Below are 17,282 nucleotides of genomic sequence, written 5' to 3'. Positions count from 1 at the left end.
CAAGCTGGTAGATTCGTTATTTCGTGCAGGCAGATTGCTCTGAAAAAGCTATTATTTCTTGATGAAAGGGAGCAGATTATTGGACTGCACCAAGAAACCAGAAACAGGTAAAAAGAAGAATACTAGCATGCTCACCATCCTCCCCCCAAAGTGGAATTTATTCATTGGAAATTATATTTAAAAAAAAAAAATATATATATATATATACACACACACAAGCTTAGCATGGTTTTCTACACAGAAATAAATTAACAATAAATAAATTAGCAAATAAAAGGAAACCCAACACAAAACTTGTGGTCAGAACAATTTGTCTTTATAGTAACGAAGAGGGATAACAGATAACATTAATAGATAAATGTTGATTTTGGCAGCCTGTTGTTCACCCACAAGCAGTCACTTCTAATTTCTGATCACCATCAGCATTTAGAATTGACCACAAAGTGAAACTGCCTTAAGTTATCAGCAATAAGACCTGAATACCAAACCTGACCATCAAAATTAAACGCTGATTTTCAACAAACAAGACTCCATCAAGCGTTCCCTGCAAGGAGGCAGATTAAGAGCAGGTAAAGGCAAATTTGGGGTTATTATCTGGGACAGAGAATGGCATGCCTGTTTTAGTCGCACCCAGATTTTGCAAACACTCACATGCAATGCACGTTCCTGGAGCAGGACAGCACTACGTAAACTGAGAGGGCTAGACCCAGGGCTCACATTACAGATGTAGGTCAGGGATAAGAGTCACTGTGAGCTGAAGCCAAGAGTATGTCAAAGCTTTCTTCATCATGTACAGGCACCGAGGCACCCACCGCCACTCATCAGGTCCTATCAGTTCCCTAAGCACTGCATTGCGATGAATACTGAAGAATAATAGCAAATGCATCGAGCCTGGAGTTCAGGGTAGAGTTCAGGGCAGGCAGCAGGATGATACAGATGCTTTCTCCCTCCCTCCTGTCTCAAAGCCAAGCACCAGTTGCAGTGTCTCACACTGGGATCTGACTCTCCATACTGGCAGGGCTGCAAACATTAAGAGCTGCTGGATCATGAAATCTTCCAGCCTTCAGTGGAGTCAAACACAGGTAACTCCTCTCCAAATCACAGAGCCTGCAAATATTTTAGGAACAGCTGCAGCCCTGTGAGACTGCTGGAGCTGCACCTATCCACAAAGCAATGCAGACAATGGAGCTCAATACAGGGTATACCTAAAACTGAGGTCTTGCATGGACATTTATAAAGCTGCATGGGAAAATAAAACAACACCAAAACAAGTGTGAACCAAGAAGCGTGCCTTCATTACTGTGGCTTTTCTCTCTTCCAGTGAGGGGGTATTTTGTCATCCATAATAAAACAGGGGCGAAGGGAGGCAGGGAGTAAAAGCAGCTTTGTGGTGCCAAATGTAACCCAAGTAACCCAGCTCTGACATGAAAAAATGTGATTTTTTCCAGAGTTCAGCTCTTTGCAGTGATTCACAACACTACTTTCTTCACAGCCAGCAGCAGGCAGCTCGCTCACCAGCTCTCACAAGCAAATTGGTTTGCTCCTTGGGGCAAAAGCAACTGCAGATTCTCTTTATAGAAATCCCCAGGACTCAGCTTTTAAGGATGATTTTCTGTACAGGAGCTCTTTATTATCTAAATAAACTTCAGGTGGCTACACATCCATTCTCACTCCAGCTACCTAACTCTATTTCCACCCACAGCCAGGATGGCACAACCAGCTGCACATGAGGCAAGCAAGCTTGGCAAACATGAGTTGTCACCCAGCACTTCATAGTTAGCGCTCCTGATTGTAGCTTGTGTCACTGCCAAGCTCTTCCTTTTAATAATGTATTTACCAGTTCACGCTGCAAAGATCCTCTCGCATGTAATTAAGCCCAGGGAGGTATCACAGGCAGTAGGATGAAACTGATACAGTGCTATGTGAAGTCTAACGTGTAGGTTATACAGTTGATGGATGTATATAAATAAATACACGTATCTGCATATAACATCTTCATTCCTTTGTACACCCATGCCTTCTGAACGTATTATTAACAGCAGTGGATCTCTGAGCACCGCATACATAGTAACATTGTTGACGTAACATTTCACATGTTTATTCTCAACAGATATTTGTGACTAACGCTGTGGGACATTTCTTTTGTTTCTCTGTCAAGAAAATATTATTAAATGGAAATATCCCCTTTCTTGCAGGTGGCCTGCAGAGTTCGTGTTCTGTTCCAATATTAGTTACAAATTAATTTGGAAAAGATGGTAGGAAGGACAAGCTTCAGTCATTTAATTAGAGTTCTGGTATAGTACAGTCCTTCGCTTGGAGTTTTCCTCTGTTCTGAGCTTTCTTACAGAGGAAGAACGGAATGAGCAGAGACTGCAAAATCTCACCGACTCCTAGACTTCACGTAAAGCCTGGTGAGCAGAATGTTTAATTCCTCTCAAATGTGAAAATGATCCTGAAGACAAACAAGTTGTTCTGCCCATTCTATTTCTTAAGAGTTTTCTGAAGAGAACTCCTTACACAGTTAATAGCATCAAAAGTTAACTGCCTAAAAATTAACTCCCTTATATTCATGCTGTTAATTACACTGCAAAGAATAAAAATCATAATCCTTACTGTCACTTATCAAGACCATTGAAGTTGACTCACTGGTGTTGAAAGTTGAGCACTGGTTCCTGATTCAAAATACTATAATACAAATTTAACTGAAATGTCATCCATCATCCTAGACTTAACCTACAGCATCAAGCATCCAGATTTCAAAATGTGACAAAGATGTACCTATGTGCACACAACATGGATGTGAAAGGTGTTCTGATACCAAGTCAGTGTTCCCAGCTTTTCCTCATAAATTCTCTATCTTTTTGGTTTTATTGATAAAATAAAAGCTCTACACTATGCTCAGGTGACGACAAAGCGGCCCATAGCATTCCCACATACCCTTTCACCTCTCTGTAAGCAGTTACGTAGAATCAACCAGAATAGATCAAACACCTACCTCATACCAACAGCGGAGCACCTCAGGGCTCGCAATGCTGTTTTTCAGATTTCTGCCTTGATCCCAACCCTTCCACTCGGGCTTAGATGGTGGGGTGAGAAACACAGGGCACCCCACATAACAAAGCAGTCCTCCTCTTCTTCCCAAAGCTCAGCTGAACTGTGGTGGCTTTGCTGGGTAGCTCTAAGAGCTGGGCCTTGGCCACGAGCTCAGCGCCGCCCCTCAGGGAGCTGCAGGCCACACCAATACACCCACACTTGCTGCCAGGTATCGGGCATTGTGCTGTTTGTCTCCCATCCTTGTTCCATATTGCTTATTCTCAATAGTAGGGCTAGACCCACCCTGTTCTGGGCCCTGTCCTTCCCTAAATCACTAGGTGAGCCTGCACTATTAAAGCCTGTGGTGACGCCCACAACCCACCCACAACAGGCAGCAATCAACAAGGCCAGCAATGCTGCAGACCAGCCCAGGGACAGGACAGATGTCACGCTGGAATGCAAACCCAAAACACAGTCAAAAACTGCCTGGGAACAACACCCAGGCATGCATGGAAGACCACACTTAGGATCTAGGATTCCACTTGTACCATTAGGTTATCCTCAAACTGGTGCTCCCATAGGTTTGCTCTGAAGATAAACCAAGCTACAAGCAGAAAGAGAACCCCAGCTGAGCCACAGACACACACAAAGCGGAGGCATTAACCTAAAAGTTCAGTATAGGGTTATTCCATGTCCACTTCTGCCACTCTTACACTGTTAACCAAAATATTCCATTTGTTGGTCCACCTGATCCACATAGAAATACTATAAAAATAACACATGTATAAAACAAGCAGGTCTCAGATTCGAAAGAGAGCCTGTAATAAAGGTTAGAAGTCTTCAGCTTAAAGCTGCTTCTTGTACCTTTTTAGTTATTACTGATATTTGCCATTTACTGGAAGTTCAATACTGGGATGCCTTTGCTTTCCCTTCAGAAGCCAATAGCAGCATGTTTAATGATTTATTATCATTTCAGAGACACATGGCTCACAAACCATAGCTGAAAATTCACTCTCCATTTCACCAAAGAGGCTAAACAAAGTTTGAAAGAAACCCTTCAGAATAAGGCTAGTTTCAGTAGCTTACACAGAGAGCTCCCATCTTTCAGTAGGTCAGTAAAATATTGTGGTCCTCATTGTGGTACAGATTCTGAGAACTATAATGCTACAAATACATAAAAGCTAGTGCGAGAAAAAAAAAAAAGAGGAATTTATGGCCTGTCATACTGCATGCAAGGAAGCAAAATAATAATAATAAAATATAATGAATAATGCTGGCAGTGCTGTCTTTAAGGATAAAAGCATTATTACTGATGGAGCTGAGCTCTGCCAGCTGTCAGACAAAGATGTGGAAGTTGTTCTTTGATTTGTATCACTGCTACTCAGGCACTTAGAGCATTGGGCAGGGTTTTGGTAAGCACTGTAATAAACCCTAATTGAACCTAGATTGCAAAATACCTTTATCTAAAATTATTGTTAGCAGAACTAGGACTCAACAGGTATTTCTCTCTGCTATGTGGCACTAAGCGTAGGCAAACATCAGCTGCTCACAATGACCACTTTCCACTCCTGTAAAGAGTCATCTGAAATACAGGCTAATAAATAAATACTGCCATGTAAACTGAAGACAGTGCTTTAAAACACAAAAATACGTGGTTTGCTTGTGGGGCCACACAAAGCAAAACTTCCAATGTAACATTAATTAGGAACAATACAAGCCTCCTGGAAATATCAGGAAATCTTTCCTTCTCTTTGGACTGGAATTCAAGTCCCTTGAAGCGATCTATAAAGAAGGCATCTTATCTTTCTAAATAGCAGTGTATCCTCAGTCATGTAAACCTGGAAGATAACATAACCACATACTGGACATGTGCATCACCAAATGAGAACCACATCTAGTACCACGTCAAAGATGAAGATGGTTATACATGAGATGAGAAGCATGAACAGCCAGCCCTGTCTTTGACCATGCAGGAAATCACTGCTCCTGTCTGCCTTGCTTGCCCTTGCTTTCAGCCAGCCTTTTCTACTGCACAAAATTGCATCAAACATCATCTTAGCAACCACCAGGGATGCCAATTACCTCACTGCCTTTCCCAGCAAAGCATCCCCATGCTTTCTCACTGGTGGAATTCCAGCAAGTAAAAAGGAATAGCTCAAAACTATCTTAAACCAACTTGTTTCTTTGCTAAGCAAATGTGAGTCAGAGCCCAGTGTTGCTAGAGACAAACTGAGATACCTCCTATGAAACTACTGCTTTCAGTGTATTATTTTTAGATTTCTAATTATACTGTTACCAAACATACCAGTAAGGCTGAACAGGTCCCTCCTTAAGAAAAAAAATAAAATAGGAGTGGCAGCAAGTGAACAAACTGAGATGGATTCCATATGCCAAAAAAGTGACTACCAGCACCGGAGACCATAATGCACTGAAATCCGCAAGTCTGACAGAGCAGAAACACAGCAACAAGTTACACTAAAGAAAACACTAAGAAATACCAGTTTGATGCAACACTACCAGTCCACCTCCCTTCTCCTCCCCACCCACAGAAAGCTACCAGAGCACAGAAGACCTGAAAATTATTCCATAACCTCTCCATATATCCTGGGGCAGTGGCTGACATTTCCAAGCACCTAGTCAGCTGTCAGTAGGCAGACAGAATTGTTATAATAGACTGTCTATCAGCAGCTAAGTTGCATCATAAGCTGGTAATAATATCCTGGGATGGAGCCTTTTAATTTATTTTTAGTACTGCAACACCCAATAGTATGGAAAGAATACATCTACAAATGGGTTTTCTGGCTCACCTTTTCCTTCTCTAAAGGGTTGGCTGCTGCCATGAGGGTAGGGAGAACAAGTGACCATCTAGAACATGGCAGCTGCCTGAGATAAGTCAAATTTTTCATCATTATGAGGATGGATCCTCCCTTTATTATCACAATACAAAGTTGTGCCTACGGATCATCGTGGCCTAGATCTCTTACTACATGGTTATCTTTATATTGACCAAAATGAAGGAAAAACATTAAGTGCCACTCCATCATGAGTATGTAAAAAATTCACAAAAGTCACCACAGCACTCCCTCCTTAAGGACAGTCCTTTCAAACCCACACTATTTTTAAACAAATAATAATAATAAAAAGCTAATTCCACCTATGCTTTTGGAAAGTTGCAAAGCATGGAAGATTTCAGGCCTTCATATTCATAGCTGAAATTTGCTTCCTATAATAATAATACTAAAAATAATAATAATAGTAATAGTTATCATTGATAACAGTTATTAACTAAACAGAGAAAGTCATTAGGAAAAGGACATTCAAATTTAGCAATCATCCACCATCGGCAGAAAGGTAGCCTCCAGCGTGGTCTGAGCGTGTCTCCATTGCTCCTGCCTTTCCCCATCAAAATCCCTTTGTATTTTACCTCCCATTTCTCAACCTCACCTTAGAAATACACGTGCTGCAATGCAGTCAGTTGGTACAAAAGTTTTTTCCTCCTACTAAAACACACATGCCAGCACTGTGCGACAGAGGCTGCTATTTACTAGTAATTGCCATTCTTTGCATTTACAGGACATTCCCACACCACAGGGCACTGATGCACTTTCCACAGATTAAAGCCTTGCCTATTTATAGTGCTCCGAGATGTGGAAGAAGGAAATCAAGTCACGTTTACAGTGATTCTTTCTGATATCTAAGAGCGTGCTTCAAGCCTTCCAGTGCTCCAAAAGTCCCAGTCCTGCAAAACTGAGTGTTTCTTTTGGAGTCCTGCCTACACAAAGGGCATTCTGCAACACAGTAAAGCACAGTCCAAGAGAGCTGATGTCTTAGCCTACAATGCCACTCCCCCAGTGAGAGATCTTCTCACTATGCAGATCTTAGATACCACCAAGCCCTTGGCAGTGCTGCAAGTAGTGCCCCTAAATCCCATCTCTTCCCAGACCAAGTGACTGACCTCCTTCTAGAAGTACAGAGTATAAAAGCAGTTCCCACTTGACAGAAGAGACCTTCTTTGGGTCACCACCACTTATCTCTACCTGCTGCCCCTTAAGCAGAAGTGCATTTCCATCCTGTATGACACTTGTTCTTGCTTTACATCAATCACAGTATAAAAATACATATGCAGACAAAAGTTGCACACTAAGAGTTTGTTCTATCAGTAGAGTTTGATATCACAGTAATGTCAATAAGTTGCAAAGATGAGAGCAAGCTAAAGGTTACAGCTAACCAGCAACTGTCATCCTGTGCTGATGATGATCAGAAAGACCAAAACAGGCTTGGTCCAGTGAGAATTTCTCTGCCTGCAGGAGGTGATTTTACCTTTCCAGATAGCACTTCACTTTAAAATAAGATGCTGCAGGTGTCACACACAATCATTGACTGTCAGAAATTACCACTCCACTGCAAAGGCTTAGAGGAACAACCTCTAGCTTAAACACAGATTCTGCTTCCAAATCTAAACAGATTTGGTGTTAGCTGAAAACAAGATGAAAAAGGCACAGTTTCCTAGAACTAAGAAAACATCAGGACTTGAGCCACTGGAAAACCTACTAGTTTTCATCCTTCCCATTGTTTTGCACCTATTCCTCTAGACCAGGTTTGTGTGTGCTTAATGTGCAGTCATGACAAAATCTTTTGTTTGAGCTGTGCTCTAAAACTTTGCAATATCTTAGCAAGTAATTCAGCAAACAGGCTGGACTGAATGAGCGGCGTAGCAAAATCTGTTTCTCCCCACCTGCAGAGCAGAGTACAAGATCCCAGTATTTTTAAATGAGGAGACATATGAAAGGACTGAAGCTGTATCCTCATCTGCTGCTCTTCACATACAAGACAGACAGATGGGCAGATGACATTCGACTCATTTTACTTGGGCTCTGAAGCATGCATGTGTGCTACATCCTCCTTGTCTGCGGAGCAAGGCATAAATTACTGATCTACCTCAGGTTTAAAGTTGACTGCTGCTCTCTTCACCTGCCTCAAACTGCTCCTGGGAAAACGCCTAAGGAAAATGGGAACCCCAAATAATATTGGGTTATTCTGTGCTTTTTTTTTTTCTTCCAGTGTTTGTACCACAATCATGCAGAACTTCAGGTCCAGCCATGCCAACTGCAGGCATGCAACACAGCTGCAGATCAAGCCTGCCTCTCCACCCTGTCTTTAGAAATGTCCTCAGCTGTCATCAAATATGGGCATGACAGCCAGACTGCCACAAAAAGCACATTTCTGGCAAAAAGTCAGAGGGGCAAGTCAGCTGGGTATTAGATCTGCAATGGAAATCAAAGAACTGCCAGCCCAGATCCCTGTCCATATCTGCTGTCCTCTCCCAAGGAGTCTGTGCTCAGCTGAAGATGCCATCGGTTCATGCCTGGCTCCCATCCCAACTATCTGGGCAACGGAGGCTGAAATACCATTAATGGATTAGCAGAGATAAGCAGGATTGGGAAACTGGTTCTCTGCTCTGAATGGCAGGTGTTGTAAGGAAAAACAGAAACACTGAATGTGCTTTAACAGCAACAGGAAGCATCTCGAGAGGACTGGCACAGGAAATCTGCCAAGCTTTTCTGTTAAGAGATTTCATCTTATTTCTTGAGGGGTCTATTTTAAGACAATTTCAGTGACCTTATTTAACAGAGATTATGCTGTGTTTCAATTAATTTTTACAGCAGTCTAATTAATATTTTGGTGTCTGCTGAAAAGCATGCTGAGCTGCATAAAACGCACCCGTGCAGCAAGATGACAAGTGCTGTTATTGAGGCGGAAGGAAGAGGACGAGAGCCCTCAAGCCTTACTGCTAGGGCGAGCAGCACCCCATCCTATGATAACTCCTGGCCAACACACAGGAAAGGTCAGCATTCCTCCCCATATAGCCGAGCCACAATTATCAGGGCGGGAATGTTTTCACCCACTGACAAATTTGCCTCTGCGCTCCCAATGCAAGCAGAGAATGTTCCCAACGCTTGCTCCAATAGCTGAAACCTGGGAGGTGAATCAGCCCAACCATAGTTGTTTATACACATGTAATTTGTGTTAGTGCCACTTTTGGTTTTTTATTTATTCCCCCCCCCCCACACTGCATTCAGAGCACTGAACTTATCTCAACCAGAAAAATTAATTCATTGGCACGTTGATCCCCTCCTAAGTAAATAACTGTCAAATACCTACATAGTCTTCTTTGTCAAAAACTTGGGGTCAATGAAATGCACTAATCAGTTCCACTTTTTTAAGAATTTAAGCTCATAAAACAAAACCCCTCAAAGATTCTGAACAATGTGAGAGCAAGTAACTTACAGCCTTGGAATTTCAGACAACTGCAACTGCTGAGCACTGCCACAAACGCAACTTTTAATCATCTAAACCTTTCGCAGGAGATTATGGCTCTACCAGTGGGATGCTGCACAAGTAAGTACCACCAGTGGCCTTGGTAGAAACTGCCTCAAACATTTCTTCCTGAGTCTGTAACAAATCCTAAATCAGAAGGAAGCAAAGGGAGGTCATAAAGTGGAGAAGAGCAAAGTAACCTCCTTCATTTTTTATTTCTTCTCCTAGCTGAGAAAGACTGACTTCAACGATCAAGGAGGCAGGAAGCAGCAGCCCACGAAGGGCTGCTTGCTGCAACATTTTCAACTCCCTTCTTGGTATAACAAAGCAAGCTTGCTGATGTTACAGCACAGAGCACAGTCTCCCCCATGAAACGAATTGTGGGTCAGCTCAATACTGTGCAAGGGTTGCATTTTCTGAACAGTTCTGTAGTTCAGAAAAATAAATAAATAAATTTTAAACCCTGATAGCACACAGGAAATTGCAAGTTCTTTTCCAAAACAGCCTTATCATGGATACCATTAACAACAAATGATATATGACAAACTTCACATAACTCACATCTGTGGCAAGCTTAACAATGTTGACACCAGGCTGGAAGCATTCCAGCTGAGGTATCTCCTTCCCTAAGCCATTCACAGTGCTACATGATGTACAGAGAAAAAAAAATAAATATGAGGTACTTCCAGTGCTATTTCTCCAAAGCATCTCAAAAGCCTCTTCTCTTTCAAGCCAGCACAACAACAACTTCAGGGTCTCTCCACACAAAGGTGCAGCCACTGAACATGTCTTGGGTTTCAGGGTACAGCCTTCCTTATAACTGAGATGGAATGAAAACTCAAGCATTCAGAACATTTCAATGAGAATTTATGTTCACTACAAGCTCTAGTTTTATTTCCTTCCTTGCTCTGAAACCAATTATATATGCTTTTGATAGACAAAAAATGGTTTGAATCTCTGAATAAAGCAAACAGGGAAAAAAAAAAGTTTAGTTGAATGCAAAGAATCTACCTTCAGATGTAAAGCTTCTGTCATACACTTACAGGAACCAGTTGGTTCCTCGGCATTATTTTTAATCAGCAATACTGAATATGTCTTAAAGCTCAAGTTCAGACTGAGGAAGTAACCTCAGCAGATGGAGCAAAGATCTCTGGCCAGCTCAGCACATTGTATATGGCTCACTTGTTCCTACTGAAAAAGGTTTTATAACACTTGACAGAATTATGGAAAAGCAGAAGGACTTACAAATACATAGAACAAGCATACTAGTATGAGCAAGTATGCACAAAAAGTGTGCACAGGTGAAAAAAAAAACAACTGTAAAAGCTATGTACAAATGGAAAGAGCCAGCACAGAGCACATCTTCCCTACCTGGAGAGGGTCTGAACACCTGCAAAGAGCTAGCAGCAGCTATGAACAGGCTGGCTTCTCTTCCTGAAGTGAGCTTCGCAACTTGTTTCCAAAATGTCTGCATCCTCAGTCAACTCTTAAAAAACAGAAAAAGAGAAAGAAGAGTGCACACTGAATTCACTTTTCCTGGATGGATGGACTTTTTCTAAGCCTCTCACTTTTCCTCTTAAAAGAGAACTGGTGTACAGTCAGCTGATAGCTATTCTGACAGCTGAAGCCAAAAGAGAACTAACAAGGTAGTACTTATGGCAAGACCTAAATCCTCAGAGCATTAATGGCTGTGCCGCCTGCTTAAAAATGGATTTAAAAGAGGGATGAGAAAAGGAATGCAAAAAGAAAAGGGGAAAGCAAAAAAGAGGGCAACATTGGCCCTAAGCCTGCAGTTATTGATCCTGCCACAAGGAAGAAACAAATGCCAAATCTATGTATTTTCATTGCTCCTCAGCAAAACGATCTACTGTGCAGTTGCTTTCCCATGTTTCAGTGGCCTTTTAGAGCACGTCAGGAAGGAACAGCCTTGAGAGCCAGTGTATGCACAAGGCTCTTCTACCATACTGCAGTTTCCACTTAAAAAGGCCAACATCGCCTTACAATTCACTAAACATATTTACTTGCACACTGTCTACATATGTTGTACTTAGATGTCACAGCAGATTACTTGCTAATTACACTAGGAAAAACCCAAGTAATTACCACAGCCTCTTTCTTCTGGTTCAGAAGAGGTTGGAGTCAGGCATTTACATGACAAATAATCCCACCTCCAACTTGCTGTGGCAGCTTCAAGCAGAAAGAACTCCTTGCCTTCGGATGCATGTCATTAAGTAATCCATTTATTTTATTTTTCAAACACAGTAAAAACTGGAGTTGCACCAGAATACAAACACTGGAAAAAAACTCTTACAGATTCAGTCTGTTCATGCCAACAGAGCAAAATCAAATTCTTTCCAAACGTTTTATCTGATATTTTAGGCTGATAAAAACTTCTTTTCTGCTACTGAATGAAGGAAATCGTATTACCAGAGCTGATATTCATCAGAAATATTTTGAACTGAATATGTGAATTGCTTTTAACTGAATTTAAATCGATAACTACACTACTGTGGTTAGTTTTATTGAATTGTACATTGGAATAATATCATTTCAATTATGTTATGATGATAGTATTACACTCCACTACATGCTGTATTTATTCAGCTGGAAGGTGAGATGTACTGCTTCTTCATTTGAAGAATCAGACTCACCATAGTTTTAAATGCAATTTTATTGAACCATCACTCAGGGTTTATACCACTGTATACGTGGATACACATTTCCTTGAAAGGTCAACACCTTGAACAGTCTCAGTCTTGGATATCGCTGCTTCTTCCTCTCAGAAATAAAGTACTGCGTGGGGGAGTGTTCAAAATGAGATTTTAAAAAGAAGAATAGGTAGCTCCTGATAGAGAAATTAAACCAAATTATCTTGAGCAAAGAGATTAATTTGCTCTGGCTGACATGTCACACAGTTTGTGCCACACCTCTACTCTTATCACAGAGGCCCATAGCAGTGCTGGGATGACAAGCCAGCCCTCCCTGCTTCTGGAAAAACAGAACCACATTTGGAATTTATAAGAGAATCACCTTTGAGATTAATTTAAATCCCAATCCACTCCCCTTGCAAGCATGTAAGTAACATAAAAACACACACCCAAACAGTGTATATTAAGCACATGTTGTCACTGTGCCTAAAATTACTAGTGGTTGCTTCTGCAGATGGGATTTTGGATGCAAGGGTGGGTGTGTTTTGGGGTTGTTGGTTATACACACAAGCATTAATTATTCATGCAAAAAGATATCTACATCTTTATCACTTCTCCCTAGCGGAAATACAAGAGGGGAGCAGACTGTTGTCTTCCTAAAATTCAGCTTTAAAATGAGAAGAAAAAACAACAAACACATGTATTAAAACTTTAAGTCTCAGCGTTCTCTGAAAATATTTTTATTCTTAAAACATCAGCTTCACATGCAGAAGTTTTGCCTTTTTTCTGTTTGCCTCCCATAATATTCAAAAGACCAAAACCACTAAGATAGAGTGGGAACTCTTAGTAAATCATCCTGAGACACACTTGCCAGTAATTAATTTCAGAGTACTGGGCAAAGGGAATCAGAAGTGCTAACCCTATTCCTATAGGTACAGTAGGAAAACCAAAACCCAAAGCATAATCTGTGCACTGGGAACAGGATGCTGCCCTCCTGTCCAGCCGTGAGAAGCACTGCAAACTCATTTCCCTATTATTAACATTATGATCATTACCACAGATGTGCTTACTGAAAAGCTCTCTTTTTTCCTGTAAGAACCAGAACCACAAACCCTAAATCTCAGTTCCTGAACTGTCAGTAGTCAAGTAGCTTTTTTTCTTTGGTCTACCAAAAGCCAAACTGTTGAGTTTGACTAATAGTCACCAAAACAACCATTGGCTTCAATTACCTAGCAGCATCATAAAGGACTATTTTTCCTTAACATGGATAAAATGCTACTAAATAGAGTTTCACCACAACAACCAATCATTGACTTTTAGATACAACATCAGTCAATTATGCTTTCTCTCCAATTACTTGAACGATGCAGATTTTTCATCAGCATCAGAGGTAAAGCATCCCTCCAAAAGACATTCTTATTTTGTTTCTTCACGTATCTGGGTCCATCTGCAAATCTGACCTGTGATAAATGCACTGCCCTGTTCCTCTCCGCTTGTATCTTTATACTCTCCCTATGTATTTCTCTATTTGAGAGCTATCAGGAGGACCCAGAGAGCCATACAAGCCCAGTCCAGGTGAACCCTGACTTCTGCAAAGGCATCAAGTCATTGCTCTTTGGGTCTTTAATTTTATCTGAAATGGGTCTGTAAGCACCCCAAATGTCCCACGCTTAAGCTGGGTCTCTCCTATTCACAACACACCACTCCCAGAAACATCCATACTCACTTGTGCGTGCTGCTACAACCTAGCCAAGAAACTATTACCATTTCAATTTAAGAGCATCAGTGTGTGACAATTAGATATATTAAATTCTGTTAGGCCAACAAAACTTATGATTTAACTAGTAGAACACATACCAATAATTTATATGTAATTTGTCTATCAGCAATTAATCCACTAGACTTCATGCACTGATCATAATGCTTGTGGGTTTCGCTTTTCCATAAAAACATTACAGATATGCAGTAAAGCGCCAAGTTACAACACTACCTATAATTTCATTCCCCTTGCTGCCAAGTTGAGCTTGGGTCTTTTGCTATGCGTACAAATGCTAATTACAACTCAACACTAATGCTAATCCTGACATCTGCTAATTAAAAGATCACATCTTTTGCAGAGTCAGCAGTGCTATTCAAATGAAAACATTAAGCAGTTTAAAATTAAAGAAAAAAAATCAATCAACAAAGCAGGAATTTTAGTCCTTGGTTCAATTAATATCAAAGTGCAAACTGGGAGTACTCAAGAGCAAGTGTCAGTACATTGTCCAAGCATATCTGATCCTCAGTTAAAAGGGAATTTTTAAACACTATGTGGTTTCTCTATTCTCAGTAATTGTCTGCTTTCCCTCTTGGTGGTTTCTCTATTCTCAGTAATTGTCTGCTTTCCCTCTTGCTCCTTCTTTAATCCTCATTTCCCTATAATCATAGCACCCCTGACATCCAAGCCACACTCAACCCTAACCAACAGCTCAGAGTACACTCAACTACACAACCTGCTTCTAAACAGCTAGCATGTCCCACTTACCCTCAGTGGGATTACTCTGCTCTACAGTAGCACATGCATGTATGGGATGAGGACCCTCCTGAGTAATTACAACCTCACCATTCTTTTCCATCAGTCACTTTTTGTACAAGACAGCCTTGATGTGCTTCCAAATTTAGCACATACAACAGACAGGGAAGAAAAAGCAGAACGCAAAAGCCACTTTTTGCATTGTAACTGAGAGGGGTCCTTTCTTCTGAAACTGCAAACAGACCATGAAAGTTAAATATTCATACTATAAACAAAACCATCAAACAGCCTAATAGGTAACTCAGAGCTATTTCAGCCAAGAAACTCATTCCTTCTTCTAGCAGCTTCCTTAGCACTGGAAAATCATGGTACAGATGCTCATGAAGTAGCTCTTTATATGCAAGGACCCTTTCAGGCCTTAAAATTTCCAATTTCTGGAAAGATGTCTTCAGTTCTGAAGGAAATGAGGACATAATCACTGGAAATTTTGAGAAGATGACTTCAGCTTGTTTTAGTGGAGAAACAGCCCCACAGCCTCCAAAACTAAAATCCAAAACATAATCATCCCAGCAGAATGAAAAAGCCCAGCAGCAACAGCAGCTTAAAACCCAGCACTGGGTCAGCAGCAAAATTCAGCTTTTTGCTTGTTTAGCATTCTGTTGCTTAAAAATTTGTTTTAAAATGCCCTATGTTTACTGTTTTGCTGTAGCATAACATTGGGGGGGGAGGGGGAGAGCTCTTTGTATTTGTTATTCCACTTATTAATCAGGAAACTGCAAAATGTGCTTACTGCCTTTTGAACAATGCTAATATTGAAATGCTTCTTTTACATACGGTGCCAAGGTTTCTCTCCTTCACCTTCTCAGCCATATCCCCTGCAATTGTCATCTCGCACTTCAAAATTTCCTCTCTGGAGGAGTCTCATACTCTGATATATCAAAGGCTAATAATATAGTGTAGCCAGCTATACATTACTCACGTTGATAAAAGGTGCAACAAAATTACCAGCATTGTTCTGTAACACACAAGCAGCATTACCCAGTCTGATTTAAATAGAATAGGCAATTCAATCAAGGGGGAAAAAAAAGTGACAGAGCCTTCCAACTGCAAAAGAATCTTAAATCATTAATGAAACTAAGAATTTAATGTATGCAAATTAAATTATATATGCATATTTCAATGGGCTAAAAGTTTATGTGCATACTTCACACAGGAATCTGTCTTGTGATACGATTAGGAAGAAATGGTGACAATTCAGATTTTTTATTACTTTGGACCGTAAAGCACTCTAATTTATGTTCACTTAAAAAGGTACAAAAATCCATCAATTAAAGCCAGACCTCAGATGGTATAAATAGACTGTAGCCCCGCTGAAGGTGCTAGAAGCACTGTCACAATACATCATTGAGGATCAGGCCTTGCAAGTCTAAGCTCATTAAAAAGAAAAGAAAAAAAACAACCTAAGGAAAACCTTGAGGTTACACAAAGTCCCATTTGTAATGTTATCAGTAATAGCACCCTCTCCAAGAACAATTGACTCCACTAAGCAGGAACAGAAAATCCTAATTTATATGTGACTTGCTATGGAAGATGCAGGTACTTTGAAGCATCCTTTAGGATGGATCTCCTGATGAGTTCCTTACAGTGAAGAGACACTGGTGGGCTTTATCTGGGTACCAGCTTCCACAGACTTTGGAGGAATTAGAGACCTCTCCGCCTTTGACCACCAGGAATGAAATTCAGCAACAGGTTCAGAAGCTACCAAAGTTCATCAACCTACACAGCTGTTAAATAAACCTACTGCTTTACAGAATACTTTTTAAGGTGGGAAACAGAATGATTTGTGATAAAAATACTTATTCCATTGGCTGTGTTGTAACAAGAAGTTACAATCCAATTACAAAGCATGACATTTTGCATCTAGCATGCTTCTCTTACAAATGAGTATGTTGAAATTTTTCCCAGTTCCTAGCAAAGCAAGAGAGAAAAATCCCTGCCTCAAAATGTCAGGGTTTTGTTGTGTTGTTTTTGACTTCTGCAATCTGACTGACTGCAAACCATCTACTGGGAAGACACAAAAAAATCTGGGCAGCCAGTGGGCCCTATCAGAAGCTTCCCCACTTCAGACAGAAAGAATTGCTCTACTGTATTGATGAAAATACACATTTCTGTTACAACAGTGAAAGCACCCATTGGAACTCAGTGCAGTTCAGTTAAAAACAAGATGCCCTTTTCCATTTTGAAACAAAATTTACTACTTTTTTTGTTTTTCTTTTTTAAACAGGTGAGTAACATTGCCAATGCAGAAACACAGCAAAGCAAAATACCACAGAAGACTTTCCCAATGTGCAGCACCACTTCCAGCTAACCGAAATGTCACCCAGGAAACCAAACTAAGTTCACCAGCTCCTCTGTGTGAACCACACATGCCAAAGCACCGAGTCCTCCTGGAAAGAATCCATTTGTGTCTCAAATCAAAGGAGGATTTCAACCTTAGCAGTGTATCTGCTTAAGTGCTTCATTGAATTAAGACCCTGCCCATGTACACCTCTTCCTGTTATCATTGCTTTCAGGCAATCACCCAATGACACAGGATCTAATGACCCAATTAAAACATTTCTTTAAGCTCACAGCATTTGCTATGCCAGCTTTCAATACAACTAATAGCAAATGAAGGTTAATAGCTCATAGTTAACGTGCTCAAGATTTGTTTTTTTCCTTTAAACAAGTGAATGAAAAGAAATAAAAACTGCTGTAAGTAAAGAACAGAC

At 40.6% G+C, this 17,282-nt stretch overlaps 1 protein-coding gene across 17 annotated transcripts in view; it reads right to left on the bottom strand.

Moving 5' to 3' along the window:
* The window catches only part of ADGRL3 (adhesion G protein-coupled receptor L3), a 478,165-nt gene that overhangs the window by 442,384 nt on the left and 18,499 nt on the right, over window positions 1-17,282 (bottom strand). For 2 of the 17 annotated variants that reach the window (XM_015861714.1, XM_032444002.1), the window contains exon 2: window positions 10,723-10,837. The exons of the other annotated variants lie outside the window; for them this stretch is intronic. The gene's annotated coding sequence lies outside the window, so the exon portion shown is untranslated. The remainder of the gene's footprint in view (window positions 1-10,722; window positions 10,838-17,282) is intronic. 17 annotated transcript variants of the gene reach the window in all.

Source organism: Coturnix japonica, chromosome 4, assembly GCF_001577835.2.
Source record: "Coturnix japonica isolate 7356 chromosome 4, Coturnix japonica 2.1, whole genome shotgun sequence".
NCBI lineage: Eukaryota > Metazoa > Chordata > Aves > Galliformes > Phasianidae > Coturnix > Coturnix japonica.
This window is presented reverse-complemented; position numbering and strand designations above follow the sequence as displayed.